The sequence below is a fragment of the Prosopis cineraria genome, unplaced genomic scaffold (assembly GCF_029017545.1).
Source record: "Prosopis cineraria cultivar Desert tree isolate PC_DT_omini unplaced genomic scaffold, ASM2901754v1 PC5, whole genome shotgun sequence".
Classification (NCBI taxonomy): domain Eukaryota; kingdom Viridiplantae; phylum Streptophyta; class Magnoliopsida; order Fabales; family Fabaceae; genus Prosopis; species Prosopis cineraria.
Window position 1 is genome coordinate 31,557,533 of NW_026555336.1, and position 27,147 is coordinate 31,584,679.

Consider the following 27,147-nt stretch of genomic DNA (forward strand, 5'->3'; position numbering starts at 1 on the left):
TTGTTTGATTTGAAATTTGCAGAATGGACATTGTCAAACTAAACTAATGTTTAAAAAAAGTTAGAAGTTAGTGCGATTTCCGTTTACAAAACTGGCTTTTCATTCATGTTTTTTGTTTCAAAAGCTAAGCATGAAAAGTAAACTAAACATCAGTTAAGACAAAGGTATGTTTTCTGAACGTTCTTTCGGCTTGCAAAAGTGGAATCCAAATATTTTAGTCCTCAATATAAGTTAGTATTTTTTCAAAAAAAAAAATTGTGAATATTTTTGCCCCTCATTATTCACTTAAGAGGGTCTACTATTTTAAATTTATATATGGTATAATTTTGTCTTTTAACATTTAAAAATGATACACTGCTTGACATTAAAAAAGTTAACTTTATCTGAAAAAATTATAAAAGAAAATTCTCAAAAATTACAAAAAATATTCATAAAATTATACATAAATGCCTAATAAAAAATTAATATAAATTAAGTCTTCTAAGTATATAAAAAAAAAGTGCAAATATTATTTCTTACCTACGATTTTGACCAACCATTGTTTTAAAAATTTACTTGATGTTATTTTTTTTACGATGCTTGGTTATAATTTTATATATTATTTTTCTAATATTTCAGGTTTTTTTTTTGTAATTTTTCAGTCAACTAAAGATTAAATTAACTTTTTCAATGCCAAGTGCCTAATGCATCGTTTTTACTGTTGAAGAGTAAATTGCACCTCATAAGTTGATAATGCCAAACACTCTAGAGTAAATAATTGAGAGGCAAAAATATCATTTAACCTATAAAAAAAAAAGGCCTAGAGTATAAAATATAAGTCATTTCTAATCAAATGTTTATCTTCACAAGTGCCTCTACTTGTCATTTAATGCTTATTTTGGGAAACAATAAGAGATAGTAGAAACATTAATTACTAAAGGAAAATTTGGGGGGAAATTTAATTTGAAACATATTTAATGAGAAAAATTAATTTTAATCAAGTTTCTCAATAATCGTGAGGTAAGTAATTGTCATTTATTCTCTTAAGCTCTATTTACAAGAAAGAGATAAGTATTTTTTACATTACTTATAATTTATATCATTAAATTTTTGAAAAAATTACATATAAGTCTTGGGAAGTAGGCTTATTCACAAATAAATCTCACAAAATTTAAAAATCATAATTAGGTCCTTAGAATTTGAGTGTAATTTGAAATTAAATTGCAAAGACAATAAGACCCTTATAAAACATATATTACATTAATTAAATAATTAATTTATACCTATTTCATTAGCAATTTATAACTATAGCTTTAAATTTTTACAACTGTAATTTTATATATCTAATAATCAAACTGATCAATTTAATTATTGAATATATGAAGTCATAATTGTTAAAGGTTGAAGTTACAATTGTAAATTATTGATGAAGTTGTATATAAAAAAAAATTATTGATGAAGTAATTGTAAATTATTTGACTAATATAATGTGTGTGTATTTAATAAGGATTATTAACTTTTTATCCTAATTTTAAATTACACTCAAGTCTAAAAGGATAGTAGGAATTTCATATGACTTATTTTTAAATAAGTTAACTTTAGGAAATCTATATGTAATTTTCTCTTAAATTTTAGAAAAATTACATCTAGATTTCATAAAAGAAAATTTATTATCAAAAAGTCCTATAAAATTCATAAAATATTTTCAAGTTCTAAATCTTGCACAATTTCAACTTGAGAAAGGACATTTACAATTTATTATTTACAAGTTATTATTTTCTTTTATAAGTTATAAATGTCTGTTGCTCAATTGTAAATACTCTTTGACAAGTTATAAATGTATAAGATTTGAGACTTGATAGTATTTTATGAATTTCATGAAATTTTGATAATAAATTATTTTTTGTGGGTCCTATATGTAATTTTTCCTTAAATTTTTATTGAAAGAATGAAACTTTTACTTTTAGTTTTTTTAAATTTATTCCAATTATTGATTTGGTCTTTGAAATTTAACTTTCATCAATTTGATCTTTTATGTTTTCTTAAATTATATATTAGTCTCTTAAGTTTTACTCCTTCCATTCCAATTTATAAAATATTTTTAAACAAAATTTTATATATAAACAAAACTCTTAAATACACTTCACAAACTTTTTTAAAAAACAATGTAAACTTATGAAAATGTCATTGAGTTAACTCAATTTATGAAAAAAATATTAAAGAATGAGAATATAATAAAAAGATAATATTAAAAAAATATTATTAATTAAATTTTATTTTTGTCAAAGTCTTTTATTTTGGGATGTCAAATTACTTTCAAAAGTATGTTATAATTTAGAACAAAGGTAATAAAACACAAATTTATTTTTAAATTAATCTAATGTGCTAAATATTTTGATGAATTGACATGAAGACAAACAAATTAGAATTCAAATCAGTTTAAATTTTATTAATCTAGTCCTTTATGCTGCCTTTTGTTTTTTCTTTTATTTTTGAAATTTCTAAGTCTATTTTTTTATTAAATAATTACACCCTTTTTATTAATGTACATAGCTGCGATCAATATTCTACCATCTATGTTAATAGATTTTAATAATTTTATATCCTACAAATAATAAGAACCAAATAAAAAGCAAAGACAAATTTAAAGGCCAAATAAAAAAATAAACTTGAAAGGTTAAAAGTTTCATTATCCCTTTTTTATCCCTATTAAATATTAGGAGAATGACACTTAGGTCTCAAAGAATGAATTAATAATAGTTAGATCCTCGACAAAATTTTCTACAAAATAAATTATAAATATCAATTTAAATAATTATAAATAAAATTTCTGTTACAATTTAAAAGTTACATTTTATATTTAAATATTTATTTATAATTAAAAATTTTCAATTTGTAATAATTTAAATAGATATTTTTATCTTATTTTTCAAAAAAAATTGTCAGGGGCTTAGCTAATATTAATTTAGTGTTTTAAGACCTAATTATTATTCTTCCATTAAATATAAAAAAAAAATATTATTAAAATATGCATGTTTAATAGAAACAAAGTTAGAAATTTAATAAATTTTTAAATTTTTTAATTATAATAAAATATGTTAGAAGTCACATGTTAATAAGACTGGAGTACCAGTATATTAAATATTAATCGGATAAAAAACATCTATTCAGGCAAAAAGACACACACACACTTTTGGAGAAATGCTTTTTGGGTCCAATAATACTGAATTACTACAGATTAGTCCAAAGCCCAAATCATCTTTTTTGGGTGATCCAAGCCTCACATGTTTTATGTCTTCGGCCAACATCGTGACTTACATGAATGAAGAAAAACAAAGTACAAATATGAAAGTGCACGAACACCATATGAATATAACACATTAGCCTAAAACTCAATACACACTACAGAAACAGGACCAGAAAACTAGCATAACACAAGCAAACAAAAAACAAACAAACAGTCTCCCAAAAAACCAGAAGCAGCTGAAGAATTAAGAGAAAACATTATGAAGAACTTTTTTTGTTTACATTGAACCATCGATATGCTAAGTCTACTTCACCTCAAAGTTAAGAGGATTTAAAAAAGTTCCAGACTAATTTGAATTGAGTTAAATTGAAACTTTTTTGGATAATAACTTTACTATCAATGTTGTTACATTCATAGAACTCAAACTCAATACATCTAATTAAACTTATGGGTGGAGCCACAGTGATCCTTTGGCCCACCTCTCAACCCATGAACCTTCGGTTATATATGTGTGTGTGTCAAGTGAGCTAGTCATTGACCGGGAGGCAACACTATGACACTAGCACAATGTTATATGTGTGTTATTGTGTTCTTCAATAAACAATTATCTCTTATATTTACATGTTTAAATAGAAACAGAATATATTATATTTAGTTGCTTTTTGGTATTAACTTTTTTTTAACAAAAAGAAAAATTGCTCTATATTTATAAACACACACATGTTAGTCTTTTTAATTAAATTGTTTGAATTAATTGTCATACAAATTATCTATTTGAATAAGTATGTATTTAATGTTTTTGTTATTCAATTTGAACACAATATCAATAAATAATAATTTAAATTTGTCAAACACTCGATTTTCAATACATGTTTTTTTAATATAAAAGTTCATTATTATCTATCCTAATTTTTTGTTCAAAACATCAATTTGTAAAGATAGATGAAAACGTATTTATAATATAAACATTTTTAACTTGTAAATTTATTTAAAAAATAATTAACATAAATATTTAAAAATATACACACATTTATTTTATAAAAAGTTTGCTCCCATTCATTCATAAGTCTAGTTTCGTCTCTGATTAAATTAGTATAACTCTTTTATTAGTTGAATCAAGTATTGGGGCTAAGACTATCAATCCAAGCCTCAACTTTCTCTGCCGATATATTGGCACAGGTCCATTCACATTAATTCATTTGTGCGAATTAATTCCTCTTTTTGTTATTTCTATTCTAAACGTAAGAGCTAATAAACTAATTCACATAGGTTAAGAGAACTGAATAAATTGATTATTTGTATTTAAAAAAAGAGTATGCTACCTTTCCTAAAATATCTTATTTTTAATCATTTACATTAGAATTATTATTAACATAACGTATACATTATGCAAGAATCTAACTATAGAGATAGTTTAAAAAAAATAAATAATATATGGGAGATAAAGGGGACTGAGATCTTACGTTTAGAACAATTTAGATCATATAAGCTGGTAACCAGAAGAAGTAACCCAGAATGTAATTTATTTTAATTTAATCTAATTTGATTAGAAGACACAATTATTCATTTATACTTAAAAAATATACTGTTCATCATTTGGGCAATTTGTTTCATGTCGATTTTCTTACAAACATGAACCGATAAGTTGGCCGACTTGGTAATACAAGGTTCTCCCTTTTTTTTTTTTTTTGGATCTAAGCATCTGAACTTTCTCTTAAATACACAAAAAAAAGGTAAATATTTTAAATTTATAGATGATCAAGTCAATCATATGTTTATTATTTGTGCCAGCAAGCCGTTGAATATTTAATCTTGCGAATGGTTTACTTTGAAAATTTTTAAGATTTAATCCTTAAGTCAAGATAATTAAAATTATGTCACCTTATTTAGTCCATTATTTTTAGCTGCCATTTTTTATTTTGACAGATACTTCTTGTAAATTAAACTTAATCAAAGTTAATATAATATTTTTAAGATTCTTGGACAAAGGTACTGACAAACTATTTTTCTTCACTTCCTTAGAATTAAAGGCTGAATATTTAGCCACTTAATTTGAATGGAAAAATCAAGCAGTCTTAATGTCTATTTATATAAAATTATATTTATATATATATATAGATATAGGGATGGATCTACTTATAATATAGAGGCGGCAAGTGCCCCCACAAACCAAAGAAATATATATATACATAGTGATTCTAAATATTTCATTTGCCTCTATTCAAAAATTTCAAAAGCCTCTATCCCCTTGAAAAGGAAAAAAAAAAAAATTCATGTAGCATCATAGAAAATTTCACTAATTTTCTAAAAAATTTATTTGATCAAGGTCTTATTCATGTCTTTTAACAATAAATAGAAAAAAATTTTAAAAAGAAGGAGGCAATAATTTAAAACATAATTTTCTTTGATTGTATGTTTATATTGAAAATTTTATCACAAAAAATGTATACTATATAAAAGAGCTAAATTTTGTTGGCACAGAAAAATTCAGATGAGATAGATTTTAGGGGATCATGAATTAAGTACTTATCAATTGAACTTACTTTTATTGGTCAAAGCTCAAGAAACTTCAATTTTATTAATTAAAATGAAAACCAAAATTTTAATAAATATATAATTTTTGTCATAATAATTTTATATTTTATGTATAGTTCTTTAATAGCATTTAATTTAAATAAGTTTTATATTTAATACAATGTAATAAAAATTATAATTAATTTATTAATAATATTAGAATTTATCTTATGTATAAATTTTGCCCCCATATACTAATTTTCCTGGGTCTGTCACTGTATATACATATAATTGTTTGATGAATAATCAAACTTGTTGATTATCATGTTCTTGCTTACTATTTTCTATTATAAAAAGCTTGAATTTAAAATTTAAACTATTTTTCTTCGCTTTCCCATAATTAAAGGCCGCAGAATTAGTCAACTTACAATCTGAATGGCAAATTAGACTGTCAGAATATCTGCTTAATATACAACTTTTAACATATTTTATCCCAACCAAAAAAAAAATTAAATCTTATTAATTTTATTTTAAAATTTAATAAATTTATATTCTTAATAAGGACAAAAAAATTATTAAACGTTTAATAGGGATAGAAAAGTAAAGATAAAAATAAAAAATAATAAAGTGCCATATAAATACAATCAAAATCAATCTTTTCTCTTTACTGTATAAATAAGACCAAATGAATGTATGATTTTTTGATGAATAAATTAATTAATTGCTAAAAAAAATCAAATAATTGTATTAAATTTCATTTCGTTAAAAAAAAATAGAGACTTACGTAATCAGTGATTCCAATTTTGTCTTAAAAAAAAAAAAGAAATAAGAAAGATTCCAGTTTGCGGAAATTGTTTTCCTTGGTTGACTTGTTCCAAGTAGTAAAAGTTTTGCGGCTTCAAAATCAGTGGGATCCATATTCATTTAATTAAAAAAATGCATGGCTTATGAGGAACAGTAATTAGTGTTGCCGTTGGCTTAGGGCCTACGTTTTAATAGCAATCCACAAAAGGCCAATTCTTCGATCACGCACATTAAAAATGACTTTTGGCAGTGAACGCTGGTGGTCCCAATGCAAAGGATAAGAGCTGTTTAAACTTTAAACATGATGTATCAAAATCTCAAGGCAGGAAACAGACTTAAGAGAAATACCTCAGTTGAATTCAAAAATAATTTCTTAATATAGTTATTTATGATGGGGCTTGATAATGCTTGAATTTGACTCAATCAGATAATTATATAAAAAAATCATTTTTTGTTTTTGATATTACTCTAAGAAGTTTCATTCAATTAACATTTTTTTTATGACTTTTTCATTATGTCAAATTTAAATATAGTTTGGCTTTGGCTCTTTCAAAGGCTTTTTCTTTTTTTTATTTTTAATTCACATAAGCTCAAATTTGAGATTTTATTTTCAAGTTGTTATAACCCTTTTTTGTTGAATTTAATATCTCAATTTATATGTATAATTAGATATGAAAATAAAGTAATTCATGCGTACCTGAAAAATCCATGAGTGCTAGAAAGATCTAGATTACCTCGAGTATAGGCAGGTATACAACCCACAGATCCCCAGAGCTTTCAGAGAGTTCAGAGATAATGGAAGTAGAAGAAGTGAGTCGTGTGTTTGTGGTTACCGACTAATCGTCTTATATAGATCAAATCGATAACCGCCTTATTAAATAATTAAATAATTATATTATCTATTATCTCTGACTCAGTCAGTTAAGAGATAGAAAATAACTGACGGTTACTGAGTTGTGGGTTGGGCCTCTGCCCATTGGGCTCACTTGTGTGGTCCACCTATCACGGTCCATACAAGATCATAAAGACTAATCTATTGGGCTTATTAATTAATGCTAATTCATAAATAATATTCCAACGATCTTCCACTTGGATTGCATTAATTAAGCAAGTTGTATAAACAAACCATAAACAAAATTCAGAAAATGAAACTCTACAAAATCACTAAATCTTATGGGGAAACAAGTGATATGATATCTCATAATCTAAATAAAATATAAAATTTTTATTCCAAACACAATTCATTAAGATAACAACATAAATTATTGATTCCTATGGGGAAACAAGTGACATGCATAGCGTACCACAACAGAATCATTGAGTCCTATAAGGATACAAATGATATAGACGCATCTAACTGAACTGAACATAACTCACAGAAGAAAACAAAGCCTAAAGAGAAATTGCAACATAAAAGGTTCTCAAACTCCCACTAAACTAGGGCATCAAAGGAATCACAATACCCATACAAGTTACATGATTTTGAAAAACTTTTACAGGTAAGCCCTTAGTCAGTGGATGTGCAAGCATCTGCGTGCCAGGAATGTGTGCCACACGGGTTTGAGACTCAGTAATTTTCTCTTTCACAAACATAAGTTTGATATCAAAATGCTTTGTACGACTGAAATTTCTGTGATTGTTAGCATAGTATATTGCAAATTTGTTATCACAATAAATAGTTAGAGGACGTGATATTGACTCAACTAGGTGCATGCCAGATATCAACTTTCTCAGCCATATAGCGTGATGTGTAGTCTCAAAGCAAGCAATATACTCAGCTTCCATAGATGAAACTGCCGTAAGTGTCTGTTTCACACTCTTCCAAGAGACAGCTCCTCCAGACAACATGAAAATATAGCCAGTCGTGGATTTACGATCATCCAGACATGAGGCAAAATCTAAATCTGAGAAGCCAACAATTTCAAGATCTTCTGATCCCTTAAAGTCATAATCAGAATACCCAACAACCTCAAGAGAATTTGACCTTCTGTAAGTCAACATATGATCCTTTGTACCTTGAAGATACCTCATAACTTTCTTAGCAGCCTTCCAATGATCCAGACCTGGATCATTTAAGTATCGACCCAACACTCCAATAGCAAAGACTATATCTGGTCGAGTACACACTTGAACATATATAAGGCTACCAACAGTGGAAGCGTATGATATCTTTCTCATTTCAACCTTCTTCTTATCATCCTTGGGACACTGTAACTTTGACAACAGCTCAACTTTCTGTAAAGGAGCAGGTGAAGGAGAACATGAATCCATTCTGAATCTCTTAAGTACCCGCTCAATATAAGTGGCCTATGATAAACCAAGAATACCACGAGATGTATCACGATGAATTTGTATCCCAAGAACGAAGGAGGCTTCACCCATGTCCTTCATGTCAAAATGGCAAGACAATAGGTGCTTTATCTCATTGAGGAAATTTATTAAATTGCTGGCTAATAAGATATCATCAACATAGAGAATAAGAATGGCAAAATTGTTCCCATCAAACTTTTGATAGATGCACTGATCTGAGACATTCTCAACAAAACTGAGAGAGGTGATAACTTCATCAAATTTCAGATACCACTGCCTAGAGGCCTGTTTTAGCCCATAGAAGGATCTCTTTAATCTGCACACTAGATGTTCTTTACTAGATTCAACAAAACCATCAGATTGTGTCATGTAGACTTCTTCATACAAATCGCCATTCAAGAATGCAGTCTTGACATCCATTTGGTGAAGATCAAGATCAAACTGTGCAACTAAAGCCATTACCACTCTAAAAGCATCTTTAGTGGATACCGGAGAGAAGGTTTCTATGTAATCAATACCTTCTTTCTGGTTGTAGCCCTTAGCTACAAGTCTAGCTTTATATCTGTCAATTTCACCTTTAGCTCCTCGTTTTGTTTTAAAGACCTACTTGCAACCCACTGGTTTAAAACCCTTTGGTAGCTCTACAAGCTCCTATATGTGATTGCGGTACATAGAGGTAATTTCTTCACTCATAGCCTCCAACCATTTAGAAGAATGCGAGCTAGAAATAGCCTCTTGGTAAGATATTGGGTCTAAATTATCAATAGCATCTGAATCAAATTCCTGCAAATACACCATGTAATCATCTGGAATAGCAGACCTGCGAACCCTTTGGGACCGTCTTGGTTCAACAAACAGATCCCTATCACCTTCTAAAAGTGGTTCATCTTGAGCTTCATCCTGATCCACAGCATTATTTCTGTCAACATGAGGGTTTGTAAAGATAGGCATAGGCAAAATGCTACTTTCGTCATGCAAGGTAATATGCCTAGGCACAGAGATCCCACTGTTTAAGGCATCTTCAAAGAAATAAGCTCGATCAGATTCAATTACCCTAGTAGTGTGATTTGGACAATAGAATCTATACCCACGAGATCCGATGCAATACCCAATAAAGAAACCATCAACAGTTTTAGCATCAAGCTTCATCTGTTGTGGATTGTAAGGTTTTACCTGTGCTTTACAACCCCAAACTCGCATATGCTTCAGCGCAGGAGTTCTTCCAAAATACAACTCATATGGAGTCTTTGGAACTGACTTGCTAGGAACTTGATTCAAAATATAAATGACAGTTTTAAGTGCATCACCCCACAAGAATTCTGGCAGTGAGGAGTGACTGATCATGCTCCTAACCATATTCATGAGAGTACGATTTCACCTTTCTGCAACCCCATTTTGCTGCGGGGTGCCAGGCATAGTATACTGAGCTTCAATGCCATGCTCTTGAAGGTATAAAGCAAATGGCCCAGGGTTTCTGCCAGTCTCAGTATATCTCCCATAAAATTCTCCTCCTCTATCAGATCTCACACACTTGATCAACTTGCTAGATTTCAATTCGACTGCTGCTTTAAAGGTCTTGAATGCATTAAGGGACTCGCCCTTTTCACGTAAGAGTTCAATCCATCCATGACGAGAGTAATCATCTGTGAAGGTGATGAAATATCTGAAACCACCCATAGTCGGAGGCGTGATAGGTCCACAGATATCAGTATGGATTAAGTCTAAAGTGTTTTCAGACCTCTTTGCTCCTTTGGTTCTAGCTCTAGCAGGGAATTTTCTCTTTATACAGTCAACACAAGTCTTAAAATCTGAGAAATCAAGGTCTCGTAAGACACCTTGCTTGATCATGCGCTCCAATCTCTCTCTAGAGATATGACCCAAACGACGATGCCATAACATAGAGGAATTATCATTGGGCCTTTGACGTTTATGCCCAATAGCAGTATTGACATGAAGATTAGGAAGTTCAAGTGACCAATCATTCAATCGATATAAACCATATATCAAGGAAGCGACACCAACATTAATGGAATTAAAACAAATGTCAATTTTTCCATTTCCTTGGAAGAATAAATAGCCACAAATATCCAATGCAGAAGTTAAAATTAAATTCCTCTTCGCAGAAGGTACATAAACAATATTGTTCAAATGTAAAACATGACCAGAATTTAAATATAAAGAAACAGTTCCAATACATTCAACTGATGCCTTGCTCTCTGCTATGCCAAAGACTGACCTCTGTGCCTCACTTGGAACCTTCTGGTTTCTTAGCCCCTGTAGAGAATTCACAACATGTACAGTGGCACCAGAATCCAGCCACCATGAGTCAAAGGAAGTTTCAATGGTGTTAGATTCAAAACAAACTAGAGCTAGAGGGGCAGTTTGAAGAGTTGTATCTTCACTTTCTTGTTTGTTCTTCAATTTGAAGTAATTAGCTTTAATATGACCCGGTTTCTTGCAATAATTGCATAACCCCTTAAAGGGTTTCTTCCTCGACTTCTCACTCTTATCACTATCCTTCTTAAAGGTTGGATTATTTGGCTTTGGGGCATCATGATTCTTCCCCTTTTTCTTATATGATCCTCCAGATTTGCTGCTAGAGCCATGAGAAACATAGTTTATTAAGTGAGAGGAATTCTTCTTTATAGCTTCCTCTTCTTAAGTGACTATCGATATCATCTGGTCAACAGATGATTCAACTTCTTGTGAGTTGTATGAAGTCCTCAAGAATGCGTACTCTGATGGCAGTGATTGAAGAACACGGTAAACCAAGATACTTTCACCCAAATCAATCCCATATGACTTAAGCTTGTTATAGCAATGAACAAGCTTCAGAATGTGCTCCTTAACACCAGAAACTCCATCATATCGAGTATTGTCAAGAAGTGACAGATAATAGTTCTTTTGAGTCTTGTCAAGCTTCTTGTATTTGTTACCAATAGCTTTCAAGTACTTTACTGCAGTATCATTTTCAGGAATGCTGTCTCTAATTTCCTTTTCAATTGTGTATTTGATAATCGCTAGACAGATCCGGTTGGACTCACTCTATTGTTTATGGAAGGCTATTTCAGAAGCACTGGACTCGAAAGAGAGATTCACAGGCTTGGGCTCCCTCAGAGCTAAATCTTTCTCAGAAATGGTCAAATACATATTAAGGGACTCTTTCCAGTCATCATAGTTAGTTCCATTGAGAGCCTTCACAAAGGATAGTTGTGTAAAAGCGGAAACTGAAGAATCGCAAAACAGAAAATGGGAAATATTAATTATGCGTGCACAACATAATTATAAAACAAAATTTCCCAACAAGCGATTATCAATTATGCAACTATAATCATGCACCAAGAAGGCTCATATACCATAAAAATTTAGCTCATACAAAAGTCCATACAAAATAATGTATTAAATATTATACCTATAGGGTACAATAAATATTTAACACATTAAAGGAGTGCTATTAGCCTATCCTCAAAACCAATCATCAAAATCACATTAATAATGTCGCACCTATGGGGTATGTCCATTATTAATGCTATAAGATCCTAAGTATCATTAATAATTCACAAAGTCACAAATTTTATGACCTTAGGACAAAACAAAATAAAAAAAAAAGAATATCCTTAGGGTCTTTTGGGAATTAGGAAACAAATTTAGGACTTAAGTGAAATTTTGAAAGATAATCAGGGGCAAATAAGTAATTCTGGAAGAGATTTGGGTCAAAATTGCAATTCTAGAAGTTTAAGGGACTAAACTGTAATTAATAGAAATATCATGGGGCTAATTCATAAAGTTAAGAAATTATAGGCCAAAGGAGGTAATTTAAATTGAGCCGAAATGCAATTAACTGAATTTTTTTTTTAGGCTAATTCGTTTTGGGCCCAGAACCTCCTTTTTTTTAAAAGCCAAGATCTAGGCCCATACGAAAATGGGCCCAGAACCATGGAACCGAATCCCTAGGATCCGGTTCCTGACCCGTTTCTGGGTCTTCCCCAGCCATGAGCTGGGAACGAGGAAGGGGGGAGAGAGGCTGGCGTGCATGGAGTTCCTACCAGACCAGAAGGCCATCGCCGGTAGCCATGGGGACGACGCCATCCCTATCTCCGGTGAAGGAGGACGACGTCGTGAACACTCCTCTCGTCGGTGATTTGACAGCGCTGAACCAAGGAAAAAAAAGAAAAAAAAGGGAAGAGGGAAACAGTTGCTCCGGCGACCCCAGAAGCAGCCAGCCACCACAAACTGCCGGCGCACATGGAGACGCTACCTTCATCCAGTGAAGCTCAATGACGATGGTAACAGTCAAGTGCAGCGGCGATGACAAAACCCCATTTTTTTTAACAACACTAAAGAATAACTCGAAGAAGAAGCATGAATTCAATTCACATGCATAAATAAAAAAATTGAGATATATATAAATTTAAAATTTGTAACCAGGTTCTGATGCCATGTGTTGAATTTAATATCTCAATTTATATGTATAATTAGATATGAAAATAAAGTAATTCATGCGTACCTGAAGAATCCATGAGTGCTAGAGAGATTTTGATTACCTCGAGTATAGGCAGGTACACAACCCACAGGTCCCCAGAGTTTTCAGAGAGTTCAGAGATAATGGAAGTAGAAAAAGTGAGTCGTGTGTTTGTGATTACCGACTAATCGTCTTATATAGATCAGATCGGTAACCGCCTTATTAAATAATTAAATAATTATATTATCTATTATCTCTGACTCAGTCAGTTAAGAGATAGGAAATAACTAATGGCTACTGGGTTGTGAGTTGGGCCTCTGCCCATTGGGCTCACTTGTGTGGTCCACCTATCACGGTCCACACAAGATCATAAAGACCAATCTATTGGGCTTATTAATTAATGCTAATTCATAAATAATATTTCAACATTTTTTACTAGGATTAACATGTTGGTGATGAAGATTTATATGATAGGATGACCCTAAAAAAGTATGAGCTTAGTTCGTGCCTTGATTATATTCTTTTAATTTCTAAGAGCTCGGGCATTTTTATGAATAAAAAATAAATCAAAAAATTAACTCATAGAAAAGGTTATATAACACTAGATTAGATTAGGTTAACCACCTACCCGAAGTTTGACTGAGTATCAATAAAAATGATCAATTTATTTTTATAAAAAATGATCCATTTATTTTATATATAAACTGTAATTAATCACATCATTTATAAGTCATAAGTATTTTCCTTTTAGTCAAAAAAATAAGTCATAAATAATGTGATGCAAGCCTATAGTTAATTATATTAAATAAACGTTTAAAAAAATACTCTTATAAGATATTCTTTCTGGTCCTATTTATAAATTACTTTTAACATATTTTACTAAAAATAAAAAAAATATTAAATCTCATTAACTTTATTTTAAAATTTAATAATTTTTTACCTTTACCCCTAATAAATATTCTTAAATTTCATTGATGATCTTTTTATTCAAATCATTTAGTAAGGGCAAAAATATAAAAAAGAATATTAAAAATTAACAAGTACCCTATAAATAAGATCAAAAGAGTATTTTTGATTGAATTTTACTCTAATAAAGTAGTTAGTTATCATCAAATTAATACAAACTTTTCATATTTACTAGTATTTTATAGATTATTTCACTTTAAAGTAAATATAAAATAATTTATTTATTATGGATACTTTAAAAAAATATATTAATTACATTATGAAGTACTAAAAAAACTTTATATTTTTTAATATCCAATCCCTAAAAAATAAATTATATTTTTTAATGGAGAATGTACATATTAAATATCTTATTTCTCAATTTTTAGTTTTTACATAATAAAATTAAGTGACACCACCTTAAATTCGTTCTTTCACCATACATTTCCCACACAAAAAAAAAAATCTTGTACTGTCTTTTAATTTTTTAATTGATTTTCTTTCCAACGTTTATTGTCTTTACACAATTATAGCTATTTTTTGCCATATTTTATGGCAATTCTATTTTTTCAAAAAAAGTTATAGCTATCATGAAAGCAGTCAATTACGATTGTTGCGAGTAGTCAATTTGTGGTTCTCCAACCGACCATAGGGCATCAGGGATAAGGTTGTAGGGTTTTTGATTAGAACATGAAACCAAATTATTTTTGAGTATTTATAAATTATAAGATAATAATAAAGTTTAGCCTTAAACTTCTTATAAGACGTAGTCCTGCAATACAGCCTAGTTATGTTATAAAAATAAGTCTTGGGAAACTTACAAATAGGGACCATAGAAGAAAACTAATTATAATTAAAGGTCTCAAATTTTTTAAATTAAAATGAATATGAGGCCCCAAAAAAAGTTCAAAACGATTCGTATAATAGTGTTTGAACTTTCAAGGCATATTTAGGCTGGTTTGTTAAAGAGATCAATATTTTTTCACCAAAAAAAAAAACAGAGAGATTAATATTTGTAAATTATAATTTGTCCCCCATGTAGTTATTTTTTTATTTTTATTTTTTTGTGAGACATTAGAAATATCTTATATTGGTATTAGAGACTAATCTTTCTTTAAATATACAGGTGAAAGGTAAATTCATTCCAATCGAAGTTATTTTGTAAAATTATTACATCAGAGTAATTCATGATTAATAACTATACTTTCTTAAAAGATACAGCAAATTTTTTTTATGAACTAGTTGATTAAGATAATATCAGGAACTTCTTAACATTATTATATATCTTATAAATAATTACTTAAGTTATAGCACGGCCATGCTTCAATATTCCACAAACTCATACGAAAATCATTTTACATTTTTTGTTAGATTAAAATTACAAGTCGGTGGAAAAGTCATGGAAGTTAAAGAGAACTCCAACCATAAGATCATTAGGTAAGAAATGTTTGCATCCATGGAGTTGGTCATTCAAAATTCTAACGTCTAGATAATTCTTATGCACTTGATGAGCAAATTAGTAAACACAATTGTTAGTCTCTCTGTAAACATGATTTAAGGTGATGATCCAGTCTTGCCATTCACAATAAAATACTTGATCCTTATGATGATGTTAAAGAACGAGTGATTTTGAGAATGCTCACTTTTAATAAGAATAAGTGTTTCCATTGAGTTGGAATTAACATTGATTTTAGCAAAATTTTCCCTACAACAAAAAGCAAGACTGTTTTAGATGCCCGAAAATTCAGTAGCATTATTAAGATCGCAGACAAGGCATCTGTAAAAACCTTTTAACCAACTATCATGCTGATCGAGAATGAGAAAAATTATTTTACATTTAATAATAATAACGTCTTTTTACATCCTTTTATTAATTGGGCACAAATATGTGCATTCAACCTTTTAAAAAAAATTACATTAAAGTTTCACACAATAAAATTAATTATTGTAAGGTTTATTGACAATTAAAAATTATCAATATAGTTTAATTCAACTACCAATAAATTTTACAATAATTAATTTTCTTTTGTGGGATCTATTTGTAATTGTCCTTTTTTTTTTACTTATTCATACCCTTTTCCCCTTTTTTCCTTATTAAGCAATATGAGGGGCTTGTTTACATTAAAAAAAAAAGTGGGGCTTCCTTTTAATTTATTGGATAAATCATAATATGCATCAAGCTCTCGAGGATCTTAGTGCATAATTTACAAAATAAAATTAAAATCTTGAAGAAGTAAAATATTACCTTTTTATTTTAATCTGTCATGTAGGATTTTTATTTTTTATATAATATCTGTTATCTAGGATTTTAGTGCATAGTTTGCAAAATAAAATTAAAATATGTCACAATTTTTTTAAATTTTTAATATTTCCATAGTGTTGCATTATATTTATTTATGTTATATAATTGAACTGAAAACACACGCACAAGTACGACAAAATTAGATTGTTGTTCAACATTTCTTTTAAGAAAGGAAAGTGCTGTCAAGGCAACTTGTTAGTTGTTTTTTTTCTTTTACCAATACATTATATATAATAAAAGAGATTACTTAAATGTTGTACCGTGAAAAGTATTTATCAAAATACTACACTAAAAATCATTTAGATCGAAAACAATTTTTTAATCAGATATTATTTTTTTAATTCAAAAAAAAATGAAATCATTCAAGCCAAAAACGATTTCAACTTTTTTCATTGATATGATATAATATTCATCATCAATTACGATAATATCTTACTTTTTTTTCATTACTATCATCATCCCTTTTCACCTCTCCCAAACCTACTTAATTCAAGTTTTATTATATGCCACCCTCGTTATCATGCCTTTTTAACTCATCCAATCCTACTCATTTTGAATGCTTTATGCCTTTACTTAATGGTCACAAACTATTTTTGACTAATACAATACTTCTACTTTTGAACACAATAGACCATCAAATGAAGCACATGTCACCTCTCAACAGTCAATTTCTTTAATTGAATCACTTTAGTTTGATTTAAATATTCTGACTATACAAATAAATGAAACACTTAAATTTCAAGAAGATGGAAAGATACAACAACAATAACAGTCACAATGTATGAGAATGAAAAAAGATGTGGTGCTGGAAGTCACTTTTTGTGAAGTAAATTAATTTTTACTTTTTTCATTCATATAACTTAAGCATTTATTATTAATTCTCATAAAACCTAATAATTATTTATTTATTATTGATAATTTTTAAATAATTATTTATTTATTGTTGATAATTTTTAATTTAATAAATTAATAATAAATGGTTAAGTTACATGAATGAAAAGTAAAAATTAATTTACATAACAAATAGTAACTTCTGACACCACATCTTATTCTTTTCCTCATACGTTGTGGTTGTTATTGTTGTTGTATCTTCTTATCTTCTTAAAATTTAAGTATTTCATTTATTTGTGCAGTCAGTGTATTTAAATCAAACTAAGGTGATTCAATTAAAGAAATCGACCGTCAAGGAGTGACATATGCTTCATTTGATGGTCTACTATGTTCAAAAGTAGAAGTATTGTATTCAAACAAAAATAGTGTGGGATCATCAAGTAAAGGCATGAACGATTCAAAATGAGTAGAAGTGGGTGAGTTGAAAATGGCTGATGATGAAGGCGGAATATAATAAGACTTGAATTAAATAGTTTTGAGAGAAGTAAAAAAGGGTGATAATAATAATAAGGGAAAGTAAGACATGGTTGATAGCAAATATTATGTCATGTCAAAGAAAAAAAGTTGAAATTGTTCTTGAACGATTTCACTTTTTATTGAATAAAAAAATAATCTCTGACTAGAAAATCATTCTCGATCTGAACGATTTCTTCACAACTACAAAATCATTCTTAGTTTGAATGATTTTCAGTGCAGTATTCTAGCAAATACCATTGTTTTTAGAATCTGATCGAACTGGTGACCCGGCCATCTGTCCGATCTAGTTTTTTGAATTGAAGTGTCCATAATTGATTCAAGTTAACCTGTATCAACCTGCCTAACCCTATAGGTCAAGCGAGTTGGGCGGGTTAATATTTTTTTAAAATTTTGACCCCAAAATGATGTTGTCTTAAGGGTTAGAAATTAAAAAAATAAAAAGAAAATCTAGCAGCCCTAAATGGTAATGCTTCTTTATCTGCTTCGCTTCAGTTTATCAAATAGAGTTGAGGCTTGGGACAGAGTTGAGAGTTCAATTGAATCTTCAGTCTTCCTTTCCTTCATCCTTCCACTGCTTGTTCTCCATCTTCATCTCTTCAAGCTATCGCTTGAACCTCATTCTCCATCGTTCACTCTTTAAGCTTCAAAGGTCTTGTCTTGCTATTGTTGCTATCAATCTTGTTGTTGTTTCCGTCGATCATCCACTTATCCTTATCCTTGAGGGTGAGCTTTAGCCTTCAATTTGCCTTCCTATCCTCGTGCTTCAGGTAGCTGCTCTCTCTCCCCATCTCCACTGTAACATTCCAATTTAAATTCTAATAGTTAATTTGAATTAATAGAAATTTTGGAGAATATTTAGAGGTAAATAAATTAGTAAGAGATGATTATTAAATCTAACTTATGATATAATTCTAAATTAAAATTTTAAAAAATAAAAAAATAAATTAAAAAAATATTATTAAATTATTATTATTATAATAAAAAAAGAAAAGGTATTAAAAAAAAGGAAGAAGAAGTAGTTTCCCCTTTTGGCGCTCTCCGTGCAATCATGCATATAAAATAATAAAAAAAAAGAAAAAGAGAGAGGAAAGAAGAAATAATAAAAAAAAAGTGGGACCCACTGAATTTTTTATAAAAACCCACCTCCTTCATTCTTTCTTCACTTCTTCGTTTTTTCATTCTTCCTTGTGCGTGAGCTGAGGCAGAGAGAGCGTCTGTGAGTCAAGTTCGCCGGTGCTGGGTTTTAAGGTAAAAGTTTTTAATAGAATATTTAAGGTGTGATTTCAAGCTTTTCAAAATTAAGTATGTGTTTTAAAATTTTTTTTTAGTCATCCTTCCTCTTTGGTTTCTGATTTTGTGGTGGTAGAAAATTTAGGATCTGGAAGAGGGATAAATTTATGTTGAATAAATATGGTTTTTGAGGTTGTTAGTAGTATAATAAATGTTATAGAGTATAAATTTATTGATGATCTTTGAATTTGTGGCTTATGGATCAAATTCTAGACTAAATTTTTATTAAATCTAAAAATATTTGTTAATTTATTGAGGTTTAGATGATTATTTGGGATGAGAAATAAATTATTATGGCTATAGGATTATGATTCTAAGCTTGAGACTCAATTTTTAATTTTTGAGTATTTTAGGTGCGAATTTATGAAATAAAAAAAAATTTTGATAATAGAAATTAGTTTAAAATTTGATTTTTAGATTATTAATGTTTATTGATGAGTAAAAGAGGAATTAAAAATTTTACTTAATAGTATTAACTCTAGATTTGTATTAAGATTGAGATCAAGAATTATGTTATATTTTTAATTCTATTATTAGAATTATTTTATTAGTTTCAAAAATTGAAACTAATATTTATAAATAATATGTTATTTGTAGATTGTATTATTGGTGAAAATTGTGGTGGGAGAGAAATTGTAAGGAAAAATTTATTGAAAAAGCCACAAGGTAACCATACTTTTAATTTGTAATTAATATTACTTCATGTTAATTGGGTGATTATTGAGAAAATTATAAATTTTGTAATATTGTATAATTGTGCAATATTATTATGAATTTGTTTGATTATTGTGGGAGGTGTTGGGAGACTTGCTATTGTTGTTGTATTTATGTGCCACATGGTACGTCCCTATTGGAGCTCAATAGGTGGCTTGTAAGGGCTCGGGCTAATCTATCTTTGGCTGGGTAATTCAGCATCGAGTGAGGGCTACGGCTCAAGGTTAATGGAGGGATATAAGGATGGTTTGTTTGTGTGTATTATAATATTTCTTATATTTGTTAAATTATATTATTTTTGGTTCCTACTTAGTAAGCACACACTTAACTGTTTGTACACACTATCATAAATTAGCATTGATTACTGGGACTTTTGAGTCTCATTATGTGGTTAACAATTTTCAGGAGAAGAGCCACGAGTGACACGTGGAAGAGTCTCAGAGGCTTAGTGATATAGATCCACTGTCTTTTTTGGGTATTTAATTTATGATTTATAATGTATTATATTGCCAATATTAGGACTTTTTGTTTATTGAAAATTATATGAATATATAAATGTAATCATGCCTTTCAAAACTATTTCTATTTTTGGTACACTTTGGATGACTGTAATTTTAATATTTGGTTTACTTTGAATTGGTTAAAATGGCATGATTATGAGCCAAATAACTGGTTGTATTGAAAATTAACTAAATTATTTATTTTACTTGTTGGGAGTATAAGGATGGACAAATGTGATTTAGTTTACTTGTTGGGAGTATAAGGATGGACAAATGAGATTTAGCCTAATGGCATGTGGGAGGTAAAAATTTATCTGAAATATTATATTGTGTGAGTTGAAGCCAATTATAAAATATTTTATATTAAAATTATTGATATAAAAATGTGTTAGGTGGCTGTAACCCAACTATGATTGAGTTAAATTATTTAAAAAAAAATTGGTGTGTTGCACCCACTCAATCAAGAACTTTGCTGGCTCGTTGCTCTATATCTGATAATTTTAATATTTGATTCCTTATCTTTCTATTGGCTTTGCCTTTAATATCAAATGATTCCAAAGATCAGAGTATGTTTGATTTTATGATTTTCTCCAAGACCTTGTTTTTCAACAAAAATAATTATTCAATACTCACCACAGAACTATACGGTTTAGTTCATAACGTTTACTTGAATTCATCATAAGTCACTGTTATTGTTGGGTTGTTGAGTGCAGTCACCAATAAGAAGAAGAAATATAATGATCTTTTTCCCCTTTTGAAATTCACATGAAGCTGTATGTATTTTTTTAGGTGATAAAGCTATATGTATTTGTATGAATTCTAAATGAAGTCATACTACCTTCATTATTGTTTGTAAGGTGTTTAAAATATTTTGTACATATTTCTTTAAAAATTTTATTATGTTGCTTGATTTATTAAAAAAATCACAACATTTTTAATCATTATATACCCTTATTAATTTTTTAATCATATCTTTATTGAATTTCAATTATTTACTTAAAAAAAAGTGATGGCTTTAATATATTTATGAATGGGAAGGCATGCATATATTGTACTATTTAGGATTGTTTGATTTTATGATCTGCTCCAAGACTTATAGCTGTGTTTGTTTAGGATTGTTTTGTTTTTAAATATTGCATCTATTTTTTTTGTTCAAGTGTGCTCAATCATGTGCTCAAGCTCTGATATTTTTATGTGTAATTTCACTGTCATAATTTAATATTAAATATTGGATGATATGTTTTTATTTAAATTATTTTATTTTATTATGATCGGTTTGACTTCGGGTTGACCCTCAGTTCAACTCCAGTTGAACTTCTGATTCTTGATCTTAATTGGTTTAATGGTCGATTTGATTTTCAGTACCTTAATAAATACTTTTTACTGTGCAACATTTAGGTTATTTTTTTTAATTATATATAGTATATTAATAAAAAAGTCCATGTCATTGACAAGTTGTACTATATTTTAAAAATCCGTAAAAATAAGATAATAGTATTATTAAATAAACAGTAATTGATGCTGTTTTGGAAATTTAAAATGATGATAAATATAGATATAGATATATATATATATATATTGAATGTGAAATATGAAAACATAAATTTTAATAGTCAGTTTCACGTTCGGTACGATGATGGATTGAAAAATAAATAAATAATATTATCATTGAATGAATTTGGAATATATTCGAGGGAATAAAAAAATATCGTGGAATAGCAGCCATTAACAAATGACAAATCGTATGTGGTCATTATGGTCGCATTCATTTGGGTCTCTCCTTTTGCGTCTCAAACCGACTTAATTAATTAATGAAGTAATTAATTGCATAATCTAAGCTGCATTTGTTTTAACTTATTTCATAAAATAAGCACTTATTTTTTTAATATATATATATATGTATATATATCTTGTAAATCTTTATTATGTTTGTTTAAATTTTTAAAAATAATTAGAATTTTAGAAGGCTACTTTGAGTAGTTTTGAAAATAATCTAATACAATAGATAAAAGTATGTGCTTTAAGAAGGTGAGATATGTGAAGATATTATAAAATTTTAAAATAATATAATAATAAATTATTTTCATGAAATAAAAAAAGATATCATAAAATTTAAAAGTAACTAATTAATAATTACTTTTTTGTTATTATAACCAAATATAAAATAATGTCTATTTTTTATAAAATTTATACAAAATAATTTTTTATTTTCTAAAATCTCTAAACTACATAAAAATTACTTATTTTTAACTTTAAACAAATGGGTTCTTTATTAATCAAACTGACTCTTTAAATCGCGCAAGTAAAAGCAAAGTTTGATCATAAATTTCGCAAATAACTTCCAAAAATTTGATGATCGTGTATTTTGTATAAGGAGGCTAATATTTATAGGAGGATACATGTGATATTTTGCCTTTCTTCCTTATTGTTTGTCTTTTTCCATAAGTTCATGATTATATATGTATAATCATTTTATAAGTCCATCACATGCTCATTATCGGTGTGAACTGGCAAAATTCAAATTTAATTACTTAATGGCCAAAAAATACAAATTGAATTACTTAAATTTAAAGTTTTTAATATTTAAGTTTTGACATTAAATTTAGTTTTTAAAGCATGATAGTTACTATGAATTATGATGTTATTATTTTAATTTCAGATTATGTATATACACTTAAATAAAAAATTTTTAAGGCATAGATTACACCAAATTAAATTAAATTTTCAAATTGATAAAAAAAAAAATCATACCCATCATTGACATGTGGTTCCCAGTAACATGATTGGCTGAGCCTGCCCTTTCTATAGTTTGTACAAAAATACACGAGTCGAGAACAATTAAGTTTCCAGAAGCTCTTTTAGATAATCTTTGCGCTAGGAACAAAGGCGCAGCCAGTAAGGTTCTAACCGAGGCGCGTCCATTGTTGGTTGAAAACTTTTTTTTTTTTTTTGGCCAATGGTTGAAAACTATTTAATAGAAGCCCTTTTAGATTTATCATAGTCAAAATATAAGATATTGATTAATTCTTTTGTTTTTTATTATACCATTACTTCATTGATTATTTATTTTTATAAAAAAATTTATTGAAATTTCAACCATCAATGTTAAAATATTTATTGAAGATATAATTAAAAATTTTGTACAATTTTTTTTAAAAAAATTAATATTACAACTAAGTTTTTTTAGAATTGCAAAGTCATTGTCTATGTCTTATATGAGAAATATAGGGAGGAGTAGACAAGAACTAATGAATTACTCCTTGAGGACCACAATATAATGTACCAAATCTTAAAAATAAAAGTTATTTTTAATCAAATCTTACTTTTTAATAAAGTAATTACCTACTTTTTAATTAATTTTATTTTTTCATATTTACCCTTATTAAATACCTTACAATAAATATAAAGTCATTATCAATAGGGGTACTTTGAAAAAATAAGGCAGTGATTATATTTAAAAAATTAAAAATATCTTACATTTTTGAATATCCAACTCCTCAAAAATACTTTACATTTTTAATGGAGGAAGCATATTTTAGAAGTCTTACTTGATTAAATATATAAGCCATTCTGGATAATTTTTATAATTATTTTTTTAACTATACCCTTATATCATTCATTACTATTTTTGAAAAAAAATAATGTATTAAAATTTTAATTGTCATTATCAAAGAGTAAATTTTTTAAAAAATTAACATTTTAAATAATATTTTTTGAAAACTATGAATTAGTTATCAATGACTAAGAGTTTGATTTGAAGGGAGTAAATAATAAAATTAAAATTTTGGGAGAATTACTTTGAAGTCCTCACAATGCATTTAAGTACCATACTCCCTCCGAACCATAATATAATGCATTCTTTATAAGTTTTATTTGATCTAAAATATATGATACTTTTTCTGTCTCAAATTATAAAATACTTTTAGATAAAATTTTATATACCAATAAACCTCATTAAATATAATTAACAACCTTATCTTTCTAAAATAAATATATAAATTTTTAAAAATACTCATCATTTAATATATTGAAAAGAGAAAGGATGAAAATTAATCATAGTGAGACAAAGGGTAATATTGAAATTGGTGTGTATTTAATTAAACTTTAATTTACACAAAGTATTTTATATTTTGAAACAAAAAACTCTTTTAAAAGTACCCTATAATTTGAGACGGAGAGAGTATTAGGTAATTTTTACAATTATTTTTTCAATTGTACCCTTACTTTATTTATTACTCTTTTAAAAAAATGATACATTGAAATTTTAATAACCATTATCAAAAATATATATAGAGTATTTAATGAGAGTATAATTAAAAAGATGAATTTTTTTAAAAAAATTAAAGTTTCAACAACATGAATTAATTATTAATATTTTATATTTTGATCTGGTGGGAGTAAGATAAACTTATTAAAGTAAAAGTCGATTGTCATTTTTTTCTTTATTAAGTCACCTTGTGTTTGCTCAAAAAAAAAAAAAAGTCACCTTGTGAAAGTTTTTTGGCTTATGACCTTATGATAGTAAAATGTAATTGTAGAGAATTTGTGTGTAATTCTGTCAAAAAATAAAAAAATAAAAAAATTTGACGTGGCAGAATACAGTTATGATGGCAGGTGAAGAAGATCCAACCACTCCCAGAGGTGGCATTCATGGATGCGGTGAAGTGTCAATATATAATTGGCTCACGTGGCTCAGACTGACGCTCATTTCAGAATCAGACAAATTAAATGACAAAGTCTACCTCTGCCAATCTCTTTGTCTACAGTTTGTTCCTCATCTGCCTCTTGGTCGCTGTCTCATGAATTGCCATGCATGTGTGTCAACATGTAATTTTTTTTAATAAATTTATATTTATTGGAACAAAAGTTAACACTGGTCATGCATAAAGAGCTTATCTGCAAAATCTGATTTCTTTAAATGGGATAAAATATTAAAGGCATAAGTAAGTTATAATCTCTTAAATTAATTTATTCTAATTATTGATTTCATTTTTTAAATTTAATTAAAAAGAAAATAACAATATCAAAATTTGTTGATGTACATAACAGAATATTAATGACAAATATGTAGTTTATTGAAAAGAACTGCAATTATTTAGTTAGAAAAAAAATGCTCTATAATTTAGAAAAATAAAAGAACAAAACATAGTATAAATGATTATATTTAAAAATTATATTATTTTGAGGATTACTTTATTTTTATTTAGCTATATATACACATTAAGTTATCAATATAATTTACATATTACATTATTTTAAGGGACAATTTTGTGTTTTAAAATTTGAAGCGCTCAAATAATAATTTAAGAAAATAAAATTAAATTAGATGAACTAAATTAATAACTAAAGTAAATTTTATGATTTGAAAAGTTTCATTACCCCAATATTAAATATATGGAAACCACTTATTTTACTTAGTAAAAAATCACTGTCACACCAATGGGCAATGAGAGTTGAGTTTAATAAAAAAAGTTAATTTTTATTATAACATGATAAATTAATATTTAAATTTTATAAAGAAAAATGTTTATATTTAATGCATTATCTTGTCTTGAATAAAATGGTATCCAATATAATATATTTACCAACCCAACTATTGATAAACTATTTAAAGTTCGGCTTGTCTCGTGATCCATGTAATACACAGAAATAATGACTGATTTATTATTATATAATAAATGTTCGACATAACAAATGCACAAGAACGGATATGTAGAAGTAGAACCGATGCCTATTAGGGAGCACATTTGGTGTTCATCAGGGACATGCATTCATCACTCCTGAAATAATTTTGAATCGTTTAGATTAAACTAATTTTTTTATTTTTTATTTTTTAAATAAAATTTATAAAATTTTACATAAATATATTTATTATTAACATGTATTATTTATATTTAATTAGATGAGTCTAAATTTAATATTATTTTTTTTATAAATTGACCATACAGATTTAGTTTGTACTGTTTAAATTTAAAATTTTTAATTTGTTATACTATCAGATTTAAAACAGTTCAAAGTAAATTTATTTCTTTAATTTATAAAAATTATAAAAAACAATGTCAAATTTAGACTGATTTAATTAAATATAAATGATATATGTTATTAATAAATATATTATTTAAAATTTTATATTTTTATTTTAAAAATAAAAATTTTAAAATAAATAATTTAATTTGGATCATTTAAATTGTTTTAAGAGTGACGAGCACGGCGAGCACTAAATGTGCTCCCATGCTTATTACTCAGCCTGTAAAGTCCAATGCCATATAAATATACAATAATTAGTGCATGGAAATGGAACTCATTTGTTATTCAACTTTTCACTTATAACATACCAATACCAAAATGATTTAAATTTAATAAAAACAGCAGTTATGATGACAAAAAATAATTATTTAAAATTAAAATAATTGAAATCTTAGCTTTTTGTCTTCAAAAAGTATGTGTAAATTTCAAATAATTTAATTTTCATTACGATATTTAGTATAATTGTTAAATTTAATAAGTTTGATTTTTATTTTAATTCTTCGAGTGACATAAAATGTATAATTTATGTCATGTTATATTATTTATAAGTTGTAACTTGCCTTAATTTTTGTACATTATATAAAAACGTTTGTTTTGTCTAACATACTGTACAAAACGTGTTTAGTTGATATATGATAAAAACCGTAATTCAAATATAATTATCTTCATAAAAGACAAATATTTA

The 27,147-nt window shown here is 27.7% G+C and overlaps 1 pseudogene; it reads left to right on the forward strand.

Annotated features, from left to right (window-relative positions):
- Positions 1 to 23,300: 23,300 nt before the first annotated feature.
- LOC129312269 (U4 spliceosomal RNA) lies at positions 23,301 to 23,413 on the forward strand (annotated as a pseudogene).
- The last annotated feature ends 3,734 nt before the right edge of the window (positions 23,414 to 27,147 follow it).